This window comes from Choloepus didactylus, chromosome 5 (assembly GCF_015220235.1).
Source record: "Choloepus didactylus isolate mChoDid1 chromosome 5, mChoDid1.pri, whole genome shotgun sequence".
Lineage (NCBI taxonomy): Eukaryota > Metazoa > Chordata > Mammalia > Pilosa > Megalonychidae > Choloepus > Choloepus didactylus.
In genome coordinates, this window is record NC_051311.1 from 167,963,658 (window position 1) to 167,976,326 (window position 12,669).

The 12,669-nt window shown below is 41.1% G+C and overlaps 1 pseudogene; it reads left to right on the top strand.

The window, feature by feature from the left end:
- Positions 1 to 2,755: 2,755 nt before the first annotated feature.
- LOC119534694 lies at positions 2,756 to 3,352 on the top strand (annotated as a pseudogene).
- The last annotated feature ends 9,317 nt before the right edge of the window (positions 3,353 to 12,669 follow it).

Sequence of the window (12,669 nt, forward strand, 5' to 3'; positions counted from 1 at the left end):
AGGATTGATTGTATATATCCAGAAATAGATAGCATAATACTGTGTGATGATAGCATATTTATGAACAAAGATGTCTGTGAGTAAAGCTGACAGAGGTGGGGTAGGGGAATGTATGAATCCAGAGGTAAAGATAGATGATAAAGACTGGGACTGTATAACTTAGCAAGGACTGGAGGGCCAATGATTGTTACTAAATGTACAAATATAAAAATATTTTTACATGTGGGAGAACAAATGAATATCAACCATGAAGAATGTTGAAAAGGGGATGGTATTGGGGAAAAACATAATCAAAGCAAATTGGAGCCTACAATCAACGGTATCATTGTAATGTAATTCCATTAAATGTAACAAAGGCAATATACCAAAGCTAAATGTGTATGAGGGGAGATATAAGGGAAGGATATGGGATTCTTGGTATACTTGTTGTTGTCTGTCCTTACTATTATATTGTATTGCATGATATTTTATTTTTCTTTTTATTATCTATTTATGATTCACAAAAAACACTTTTCTTCATAGTAATCAATATATTCAAGTGCTGACCATGGTGACAAATGTACACTACATGATGATACTGTGAACTGATTGTACACTGTGGACAATTATATGGTATGTAAAATACCTCTAAAACTGTAGGAAAAAATACAAAAAGGTAGAAAAGAGCTGGAGAAAGCATGGAGAGAGGGATGTACCTATTTATTGTTGATGAGGAGGCAGAAAGTTGTGGCCTTTCTGGAGGTCAGTGTGGTGGTTCCACAAGAAGCTAAGTACGTGGGGGCCATAAAGTCCTGCAACCTCATTATGGGGTAAGTACTTGGAAGATCTGAGAACAGAGAAATGAATGGACATTTGCATACTGGTGTTTATGGAGGCAGTATTCATGATTAGCAATGAGTGGAGGTGGCCTAAGGGCACATCGACTGAGGAACAGACTGGTGAACTGTGTTGTATAAATACAATGGAATACTGAGCAACTATGAGAAGGAGTGAAGCTGTGAGACGTGCAATGAGGTGAATTGGATCCTGTAGACAGCATTTTGAGTGAACCATGACAGAAAAAAAACAAGCACTATAATGCCTCATCAAGATGGACTAACTACAATGTGTAAACTCAGAATTGAATCTTAGAGCACAGCCTACCAGGGGAATGATTATTGTAATGGTCCCAGATTATAAACTCTTATAGCAGTGAAATCTATTTCTGAATTGTAATAGCTATCTCCAAACTCTGAGAAGCTGATCCCTTTTGTATAACCTGATCAGTCCCTGGAACACTGGGTATCTGGGTGACACCTGAAACTCAGAGCTAGGGCTCAGCATATATGAATGTCAGTAGTAGTGTATACAGCAACTGTGAAAAAAAAAAAAAGCTGAAAAAGAGCCCGGGCTTCAATTAGAAATGTGAATGAAGCAGATCTGTTAAGACTAGGGCAAATTTGGACAAAGGGTAAAGGCTGAAACTGACTGTGTGTTAAAGCTTCAAGTTCCATGTGAGACCAAGGGAAGCGGTGTTTCTTTGGTGCAGGACCTATATTTTCTAAACAATATAACTTCTACAGTCAGTTTGTTCAAACATCACAATTACATGGAACGTTGAATAGGAAGTGAGATGTGGTAGGTCTGTATAGGTTAGAGTGAAATAGCAACACATCCCAAAGTAATTTGCAGGAAGAATAAAAATATATATGCATGGGTCCCCTGAGGAGCTGGGGGAAAATGCAGAAGTGTTGGACTTCCTCACCTGGATTGTGCTGATGTTCTCACAAACATTGGGGACTGGTGGCTTGGTATACTGAGCCTTCTGTCTTGGGGCTTGCCCTTATGAAGCTTGTTACTACAGAGAGGCTAAACCTGCTTATAATGGTTTCTAAGAGTCTCCCCCGAGTGCCTCTTTGTTGCCCAGATGTGGCCCTCTCTCTCTCTAAGCCACCTTAGCAGGTGATCTCACTGCCCTCCTCCCTACATGGGACCTGACTCCCAGGGGGTAAATCTCCCTGGAAATGCAGGATATGACTACTAGGGATGAATGTGGACCTGGCTTCATGGGATTGAGAACATCTTCTTGACCAAAAGGAGGGGTGCAAAATGAAATGAAATAAAGCTTCAGTGGCTGAGAGATTTCAAATGGAGTCAAGAGGTCACTCTGGTGGACATTCTCACGCACTATATAGATAACACTTTTTAGGTTTTAATGTATTGGAATAGCTAGAAGCAAATACCTGAAACTTTCAAACTGCAACCCAGTGGCCTTGACTGTTGAAGACAACTTATGACAATGTAGCTTAGAAGGGTTGACAGTTTGATTGTGAAAACTGTGGACTGTACTCCCTTTATCGAGTGTATGGATGAATTAGCAGAAAAATAGGGAGAAAAACTAAATGAAAAATAGGGTGGGATGGGGGCAATGATTTGGGTGTTCTTTTTTACTTTTATTTTTTATTCTTATTCTGATTCTTTCCGGTGTAAGGAAAATGTTCAAAAATAGATTGGAGGACTAACCCTAACCCTCTGCCTCGCCGGGAGTTCACGCCCTTGCCCTGCAGAGCTCCCGACATCCCCTCTCCTCTTCTGTTTCCAAAGGCGCTGAGAGGCACCACCAGCACTGCACAACCCCCTCCGACTTTCAATGTTCCACACTCCCCGGCCAGAGCCTCCTAGGCTTCTTGCCCCCTGCCTGCCCCCGCCCTCCCTGCCTCAGCAGCCTCCTTTTCTTTAAGGAAAGGTTTTTTCTCTCTCCCTCCCCCACACCAAGATGTCCAGTGATAGGCAAAGGTCTGATGATGAGAGTCCCAGCACCAGCAGTGGTAGTTCAGATGTGGACCAGCGAGACCCAGACACTCCGGAGCCTGAAGAACAAGAAGAAAGAAAATCTTCTGCCACCCAGCAGAAGAAAAACACCAAACTCTGTGGCAAAACCACTGCTAAATTATCCACTAGTGCTAAAAGAATTCAGAAGGAGCTAGCTGAAATAACCCTTGATCCTTCTCCTAACTGCAGTGCTGGGCCTAAAGGAGATGACATTTATGAATGGAGATCAACTATACTTGGTCCACCAGGTTCCGTATATGAGGGTGGTGTGTTGTATCTGGATATCACATTTTCATCAGATTATCCATTGAAACCACCAAAGGTTACTTTTTGCACCACGATCTATCACTGCAATATCAACAGGGCATTCTTAAAGACAACTGGAGTCCTGCTTTGACTATCTCAAAGGTTTTGCTATTTGTTCCCTCCTGACAGACTGCAACCCTGCAGATCCTCTGGTTGGAAGCATAGCCACTCAGTATTTGACCAACAGAGCAGAACATGACAGGATAGCCAGTGGACCAACAGATACACAACATAATTCACATAATTTTTACACAGTGTGGAGGAGCAGAAGGCATCTTCTCACTGTGCTGCAAATCTTTATGGCCTTTACAATATGGACTTCTGTGTATATGTTATACTGATTCTACTCTCTGCTTTTATCCTTTGGAGACTGGGAGACTCCCCAAAAAGGTAAATGCTGTCAAGAGTAGAACTTTGTAGCTGTAGATTAGTTACACTTAAAATGCCTACTTGCAGGTGTTGCTTCTTTGGTATATCAAAATATATTTTGTGATGTACTAAGGATACTGGTCCTGAAGTCTACCAAATATTACAGTACATTTTAGCCTAATTTGTTACCTGTATGAAGTTAGAAAAGTACCTGTAGATGACTAGGAATTACGTCATTTGTATTAAACCCAGATCTACTTCTGAGTATGTGGTACATGTTGTTGTGAAAAATGTTTTACCTTTACCTTTGTCAGTTTTTAATAAGAGGATTTCCTTTTACCCTTTATAGCTCAGAGAACACCTGATGTATCATCTCCAACACAATAAACATGCTCCTGAAAAAAATATAGATTGGAGTGATGAATGCATAACTATATGATGGTACTTTGAACAGCTGATTGTACACCATTGATGATTGTAAGGTATGTGAATATATCTCAGTAAAACTGTATTTAATTAAAGAAATTGGGCACCAAAAAAAAAAAAAAAAAAAAAAAAAGACCCCAGGCTTCAATTAGAGACACAAAAGAAGCAGATCTGGTTAAGACAAGGGCAAATCAGGCCAAAGTGTAAAGGTCTAAACTGACTCTGTTTTAAAACTTCAACTTCCATGTGAGACCCAGGGAATGTTTATTTGGTGCAGGATCTATATTTTCTAAACAATATAACTTCTACAGTCAGTTTGTTCAAACATCACAATTACATGGAACTTTGAATAGGAAGTGAGATATGGTAGGTTTGTTAGGTCAGAGTGAAATAGTGACACATCCCAATGTAATTTGGGCAGAGAACAAAAATACATATGCAGGGCTCTGCTGAGTTGCTGCAGGGAAATGTGTAAGTGTTGTAATTCCTCACCTGTATTGTTGCTGAGGTTCTAACAACATTGAGGATGGTGGTTTGGTATGTTGAGTCCTCTATCTTGGTGCTTGCCCTTATGAAGCTCATTACTGCAATGGAGAGACTAAACCTTCTTATAATTGTGCCTACGTGTCTCCCCCTAAGTACCACTTTGTTGCTCAAATGTGGCCCTCTCTCTCTAGCTAAGCTGACTCAGCAGGTGAACTCACTGCCCTTCCCCCATAAGGGAACTGGTTTCCAAGGGTGTAAATCTCCCTGGCAATGCAGGATATGACTCCCAGGGATGAACCTAGACCTGGCATTGTGGGACTGAGAACACATTCTGGACAAAAAGGGGGATGCAAAATGAAACAAAATAAAGTTTCAGTGGCTGAGAGATTTCAAATAGAGTTGAGAGGTCACTCTGGTGGACATTCTTATGTACCATATACATAACATTTTTTAGGTTTTAATGTATTGGAATAGCTGGAAGTACATACCTGAAACTATCAATGTCCAACCTAGTAGCCTTGACTCTTGAAGATGATTGTATAACAATGTAGCTTACAATGGGTGACAGTGTGATTGTGAAAACCTTGTGGATTGCACTCCCTTTATCCAGTGTATGGATGGATGAATAGAAAAATGGGGACAAAAACTAAATGAAAAATAGGGTGGGATGGGGGTGGTTTGGGTGTTCTTTTTTACTTTTTATTCTTATTCTGATTCTTTCTGGTATAAGGAAAATGTTCAAAAATAGATTGGGGTGATGAATACACAAGTATATGATGGTACTATCAACAGTTGATTGTACACCATGGATGATTGTATGGTATGTGTCTATATCTCAATAAAACTGAATTTAATTAAAAAAATACAAATGAAACTCGGTGAGCTCAGAGAACATGAGAGAAACGCCCTGAGACATTTGGAGATAGCCACTGGAACCAGAATGAGGAGAGAATGACCAGCAGATGTCACCATGTGCCTTTCCATATGACAGAGGAACCCACATGCCAGCAGCCAGCCCTCAGCAAAGGTATCTTCCTCTTGATGCCTTAATTTGGACATTTTCATGGTCTCAGAACTGTAAGTTTATAACTTAATACATTCCCATTGAAATAGCCAACCCATTTCTGGTATATTGCATTCTAGAGCACACACACATATATATATATATTCATAGTTTTATTTTATTTTAAAGGATGATTTTAAGAGGTTCTGCAATGCTAAGATACTATAATAATAGGGAAGTTAAGGCAGAGGAGCAAGTAGGTCTGAGAACATCCATAAATTATACCCCATAGGCTGACTTGATTGGACGAACTACAGATGCTGTGGTTCTGGGGAAGAGTAGTGTGATCGTGGTGGAGTAATAAGAAGGCTGTCATGAGGAAGTTCCCAGCCATCTGAAACACCTTGAAAGCAGTGGTTCACTGCCAAACTGAGCACTGGGGTCCACCAGCACAGGAAACAGAGGATACATGGACCCCATCCAGCTCCTGCAGAACAGGGCCTGCTAATCAAGTCACTCTCGCCATCTGCCCATGTCTAACTCTTCTTCTGATTGTGTATGCTGTCCTTGGCTTTTGAAGACAATACTGCCAGTAATGCTCACTGGCTGGGGCTGCAGGTATTGCCAAGAAAACCTTCAGGGCCCAATGGTCCTCCCAGCCTGGGAACATATGGCATTTCCTCTTTGCTTTGGAGCTGTGGCTGCCACAGGGAACCCGGTGTTTGGTGCAGTTGGTTTTCAGACTTATGGTTTGGCTTATTATGAGGTTTCTCGTCCTTCCATGTGCAAGAGCCTCTCCAGGTCACAATAGGCATTTTTCCACCTAAAAAAAAAAAGCTATCTTAGAATATGAAGGACAGATGAGAAAAATCTTGAACTGTAGGCTGGATAAAGAAGGAAATTGAGAATCCCTGTCATGCCAGTCTGGGAAACAGAATAACCTCTGCTTGACCATATTCATCCACTTTCCTATTCCACAATCATGAACTGAGCAACCACTTTGAGCCTCCACGTGTCCTACAACACACTCTGTCACTACCCCTTCTCACCTCTGCTGCCTTATCCTTCACAACTCCCTCCACTCACATTCCCCTTTGCAGGCTCAGTGAATCTCATTCTTTCTCTAAGGAGGTCATACTTGTTCTTGCCTCTGGACCTTTGCATGTGCTCTTCCCAATTCCTCTCAGCATGTGGCTGACACCTTCTTGACTGGAAGGCCTCAAATCAGTGGTCTCTTCAGGGAATCTCCCTGCCCCAAGGCCAGGTGGATAACCCTCCTCTGAACCTGCCCCATCACAGCACACCCCCAGGTACTATACTGGCTTCTTTAATTGTCTGCTTCCTCCATTAAACTGGACACTGTTAGGGCAGTGCATGGATGTGGCTCAATTACTGTTTTATTCTATGGAAGCAGCCCAGAGCTTGATGCTGAGGAGACCCTCATTAAACATTAAAGAATTCATGAACAAACTATTATCAGTAAATGTATACCCTACATAATGGGCTCCAAGAATCTGGAGGGAAATCAGAAATCCTCTGAACTCTGTCATGAAGCAGATTCCAGCCTGTACAGACTATGACATGATGCAGCCCCTCTCTAAGAGTTGTTAAATTTGTCCAGTCACAGGAGTAGGCCAAATGTACCCACAAAGCCTCCTGAAACACTGTTTCCTCTTAGTGAGTGGGCAAAGCACCCATGACTCCCCAAATACCACCCACTTCTATGCTTGAGATGATGTGGAGTGAGATGCAAGCACAAGGTTAGAAACTGACCTTGAATATTTATATTACATTACATGTGAGCAAGGGGGCCAGCAAGGGAAAACAGACCACACTCAGTAAACTGTACCACCCATGCTGAGGTGTAAGGACCTTCATGGTGGGCTGCAGCTTCAGTGGTAGACCTGGGACATAGGGCTGGACTGAAGAAGGATGGGGTTTGGAAAGAGGAAGAGAATAGGTGAGGACAGTCCTGGCAGAGGGAGCAGCAGCAGTAAAAACAAAGAATGAGAACAAACAAGAGGTGAGCAATCTGTCTATTTGGAGACTGGGTGTGCTCCAAGTTGCAGAGCATCCCCAAACCAGTCCCTAACAATACAGAATGCTCATTTCTCAGTTGTAGCTGCCTTTTTGAGGGTCATTTCATCAGTTTGGGGGAGACAAGCACAGCAGAGGGTGCCCTATAGGACATGTCCAGGCTGGAGACAAGAGCATGGGCAGGCATCATGCTTCCTAAACCCTCCAGCTACCATCTTGACACCTGTACTTGCTGTCTGATGCCTCTGCTTTGCAGAACGTTCTTTGACACTCGGTAATTGCTCTTCCTTCATTAGCTTCCAGCCACAATCTGTACCTAAACTGAGTTCCTTAACTGCCATCAGCCCAATATGACTGCAGGAAACCTAGCCGTTTTGAAACAGAGCTATCTCTCCATAATATCCTAAAGTCCCTACATCCATTCTGCTCCACTTGCCAGCCAACTAACACCAGATTCCTCCTGGGTCAGCTCCCCAGGTGTGGCTTGGGTAGAGACTTGTCCACAAACTGATGTGAGAATCAGACAGAGGTCCCCATAGTCTGGAGGACTGGATGGACATTTAGAAAGTGAAGAGGCCTGAGCTCCATGTAGAACAGGTGCCCCTGCTGCTGCTGGGCATACACAAAGCAAAGGCAGAGGCTAACAGAATCAGAGAGTGGCCCAAAAGGAGTAGGTAATCGCTTCTACTTTCAAACTTCACCAGAAGTGTCTGATAACCTCAATATAGAGATACACAGATACTCAAAGCTTGGGCAATTTTTCAGTGCACTGCTACCTGACCTGTGTAGGTGTTTGTTAATTTTAATATACAGCTTATGGACAACAGCCCTGAAGCATTTAGTATATTCTCCCATAAACACCCTTTTTGACAAGACCAAACTAGCAATCAAAGGGTGTAGCATCAGTGATATGAGTTCTTATATATGGTGGACACCTGACTGATGAAAATTCACATCTCTTCATTCACTTAACAAATGTTTGAGAGCCATCTCTGTGCCAGGTGCAGTGCTGGGTATCATGGATACTTTAGGCCAGAGACCTGGTGCTTAAGCCCTCAGGGAACTGGTCATCCAGGGTGAATGAAGGGTAATTAAAGACAATTTTCTCCCTCTCTCTCTCTCTCTGTCTCTGTCTCTCTCTCCCTCTCCCTCCCTCTGTCCCTCTCTCCCTCCCTTCCTCTCTCTTTCTCTCTCTCTTCCCCCTTTCTATACACACACACGCACTCACTACACAGAATATTCCCTGAGTTCATGCCAACAATATTTGGCCAAATTATTTCAATTACACAAATGTTTAAGTCACTGACAAAGGTGGTAAACATCCAAAGCACAAGCAACAGAAAAAATGTATAAATTGGACTTTCTCAAAATTAAAAAAATTTTGCACCAAAGGACTTTGTCTTGAAAGTGAAGGGACAAATTACTCAAACCCTTAGAAACAGAATCTATAAAATAGTTTATGAGGAGATAGATTGGGGTAGAGAAAGGGAAGTTGATACTAAATTTGTAAAGAATTTCAAAATTTCTATTTTTGTTGATTATGAATGTGGGAATACATTATTTGGAAAACACACATACAATAATGGCCTAATATCCAGAATATATAAAGAAATCCTACACTCAACAATAAAAAGACAAACAACTCAATGTAAAAATGGGCAAAAGACTTCAATAGGTACTTCTCCAAAGAAGAAATACAAATGTCTAAAAAGTACATGAAAAGATGTTTAATATCACTAGCTATTAGGGCTATGCAAATCAAAACCACAATGAGATATCATTTCACACCCATTAGAATAGCTATGATTAAAAGGCAAAAAGTTACAAGTGTTGGAGAAGATGAGAAATAGGAACAATGATTTATTGCTGGGGGGATTGTGAAATGGTGCAGTCTCTGAGGAAGACAGTTTGGCAGTTCCTCAGGAAGCTAAATATAGAATAACAATATGACCCAGCAGTTCTGTTACTAGGTATATATTCCCAGAAAAATTGAAAGCAGGGACTCAAACAGATATTTGCACACCAATGTTCACAGTAGGATTATTTGCAATTTCCAAAAGATGGAAGCAGCCTAAGTGTCCATCAACCAATGGACGGATTTTAAAAAATGTGGTATATACATATGATGATATATTATTCAGGTGTAAAAAGGAATGCATTCCTGATGTGTGCCGGTTTGAATGTATTATGTCCCCCAGAAAAAGCCATATTCTTTGATGCAACCTTGTGGGGCAGACATAATAGTGGGGATTAAGTTGGAACATTTGGATTAGGTTGTTTGCATGGAGATGCGCCCCACCCAACTGTAGATGATAACTGATGGGATATTTCTATGGAGGCGTGGCCCCACCCATTCAGGGTGGGCCTTGATCAGTGGAGCCATATAAACGTGCTGACTCAAAGAGACTGAACGGAGTGCAGCTGTGAGTGACGTTTTGAAGAGGAGCAAGCTTGCTAGAGAGGAACGTCCTGGGAGAAAGCCATTTTGAAACCAGAACTTTGGAGCAGAAGCCAGCCACGTGCCTTCCCAGCTAACAGAGGTTTTCTGGACACCATTGGCCATCCTCCAGTGAAGGTACCCGATTACTGATGTGTTACCTTGGACACTTTATGGCCTTAAGACTGTAACTGTGTAGCCAAATAAACCCCCTTTTTATAAAAGCCAATCCATCTCTGGTGTTTTGCATTCTGCAGCATTAGCAAACTAGGACATAATGCATGGTGACAACATGGATGAACCTTGAGCACATTATGCTGAGTGAAATAAGCCAGGCACAAAAAGACAAATATTTGATGATGTCACTAATATGAACTAATTATAATAAACATACCCATAGAAATAGAATCCAGAAAATAGGTTACAAGGAGATAGACTGGATAGAGAAAGAGAAGTTGATGCAAAATTTGTAAAGAATTTCTATTTTGGTTGATTAACAATGTTGGGAAATGGATGGTGGTGATGGCTGCACATTATTGTGAATGTAATTAAAAGAGAATTAAACTATGTATGTGAATGTGGTTGAAAGGAGAAGTTGTGGATCATGTATGTTACTAGAATGAAAGAAGATAAAACATGACTCTTTAACACAGTGAACTTTGTTTTGGACAATGGACTGGGCTTAATACAAGAATGCTTGTTCATGAATTATAACAAGTGTATGACACTACTAGAAGGTGTTAATAGGTGGTATATGGGGAAAATACACATAATATAAACTATGGGCTATGGTTATTAGGACTACTTCAATATTCTTTCATTAATTGTAACAAAGGTACCACAGTAACACAAAGTGTCAACAATAGGGGTTATATGGGAATGCTGTATTTTTTGCATGACTTTTCCATAAACCTACAACTTCTCTAATTAAAATAATTTTTAAAATTATGCTAAATGAAAAAAAACAGACACAAAGTACTATATACTGTATTATTCCATTCATATAAAATGTAAATATAAGTAAATCTACAGAGGTGGAAATAGATTAATAATTCTATAGGTCCGGGGAAGGATAGAGAGATTAAGAGCTAACTGCTAAGGGTTATGGGGTTTTCCTTTTTGGAGTAATGAAAATATTCTAAAACTGACTGTGGTGATGAATGCACAGCTATGAGATGGGGGTGAGGAAAAGTGAGGTGAGGTGGAGTCATCCAGGGCTCCATTTTTGCTGGGGTGATGTCAGGTAAGCCCAGCAGAGAGCTGAAGACCTCCCTCTAACTGGACTCGTATACTGACTTCAACTGGGTGTCTGTGGGCAAAGAGAAATATCAGTAGAATCTAGGGTCACATAACAAAATACCCAGTGTCCAGAGTACAAACGAAAATTACTTGTTATACCAAGAACTCAGAAAATTTCTATAGGAATCAGAGAAGAAAATCAATAGATTCCTTATGAGGCAATACTGAGATAACACAGGTGTTGGGATTATCAAGGAGTATTTTAAATTGTATGATTGGCCTAACTATAAACAAAATGCAGACTACGAGTCTCTACACTTTTTAAGCCTGCTATGAAAATTAATTCTATTTTTTTGCCCCCATTGTTTCTACTGAGAAGTCTGAACAGAGTCTTATCAAGCTTCCCTTGTATGTGATGGATTGCTTTTCTCTTGCTGCTTTCAGGATTCTTTCGTCTTTGATGTTTGAAAATCTGATTATTAAGTGTCTTGGCATAATCTATTCACATCTATTCTGCTTGGGGTACACTGTGCTCCTTCAATCTGTAATTTTATGTCTTTCATAAGAGATGGGAAATTTTCAGTGGTTATTTTCTCTATTATTGCTTCTGTCCCTTTTCCCTTCTCTTCTCCTTCTGGGACACCCAGGACATGTACATTCATATGCTTCATGTTGTCATTCAATACCCTGAGATGTTGCTCATATTTTTCCCTTCTTTCCCCTACCTGTTTGAGTGTAGGATTTCAGGTGTCTTGTTCTCCACTTCCTGAATGTTTTTTTTTGCCTCTTGAAATCTGCTTTTGTATGTCTCCACTGTGTTTTTCATCTCTTGTGTTGTGCCTTCCATTTCCATAGATTCTGCCAGTTGTTTTTTCAAACTTTCAATTTCTACCTTATGTTCATTCAGTGTTTTATTTATACCCTTCATCTCTTTGCCATATCTTCCCTAAACTCCTTGACTTGGTTTTTGAATTGATTTAGCATATTTATTTGAAAATCTTTAATTGTTTCATTAAAGTGAAAAAATATCTCAAATGTATCTCAGTTGAGGTGTAAGCTTGTTCCTTTGGGCCATATCTTCATTTTTCCTAGTATGATTTGTAGTTTTCTGTCGTCTAGGCATCTGGTTTCCTTGGTTACCCTAATCAGATTTTCCCAGACCAGAACGGGTTCAGGTCTCCTAATGGGGCTATATTCAGTGTGAGGTTTCCCTGAGGGTGTGTCTTAGAAGATTGGCAGACTTTCCTGTGAGGCCTCTAGCCACTGTGTTTTTCCAAACCTGCCCAGCAGGTCGCACCTGTCAGCTGGTCACTCCTCACTGATGTAAAGAGGTGTGGTCCCTTTAATGCTCAGCTCAAGTTGTTTCTGTTTTGACTGTTTTCCTCCCAGGCCCTGGGGTCTGAGTTCTGAAGGGAGGGCAGGCACTAGAGCTGGGCCCCACCTCTTTCCTCTTAGGGAAGAAACATCCCCTAGGGGGTTATCTCCTGCACCTGAATTACTTTGTCTCTCTGACTGTTAACTCCACCCCTGTCTGGATCAGGGTGCTGCAAACTGA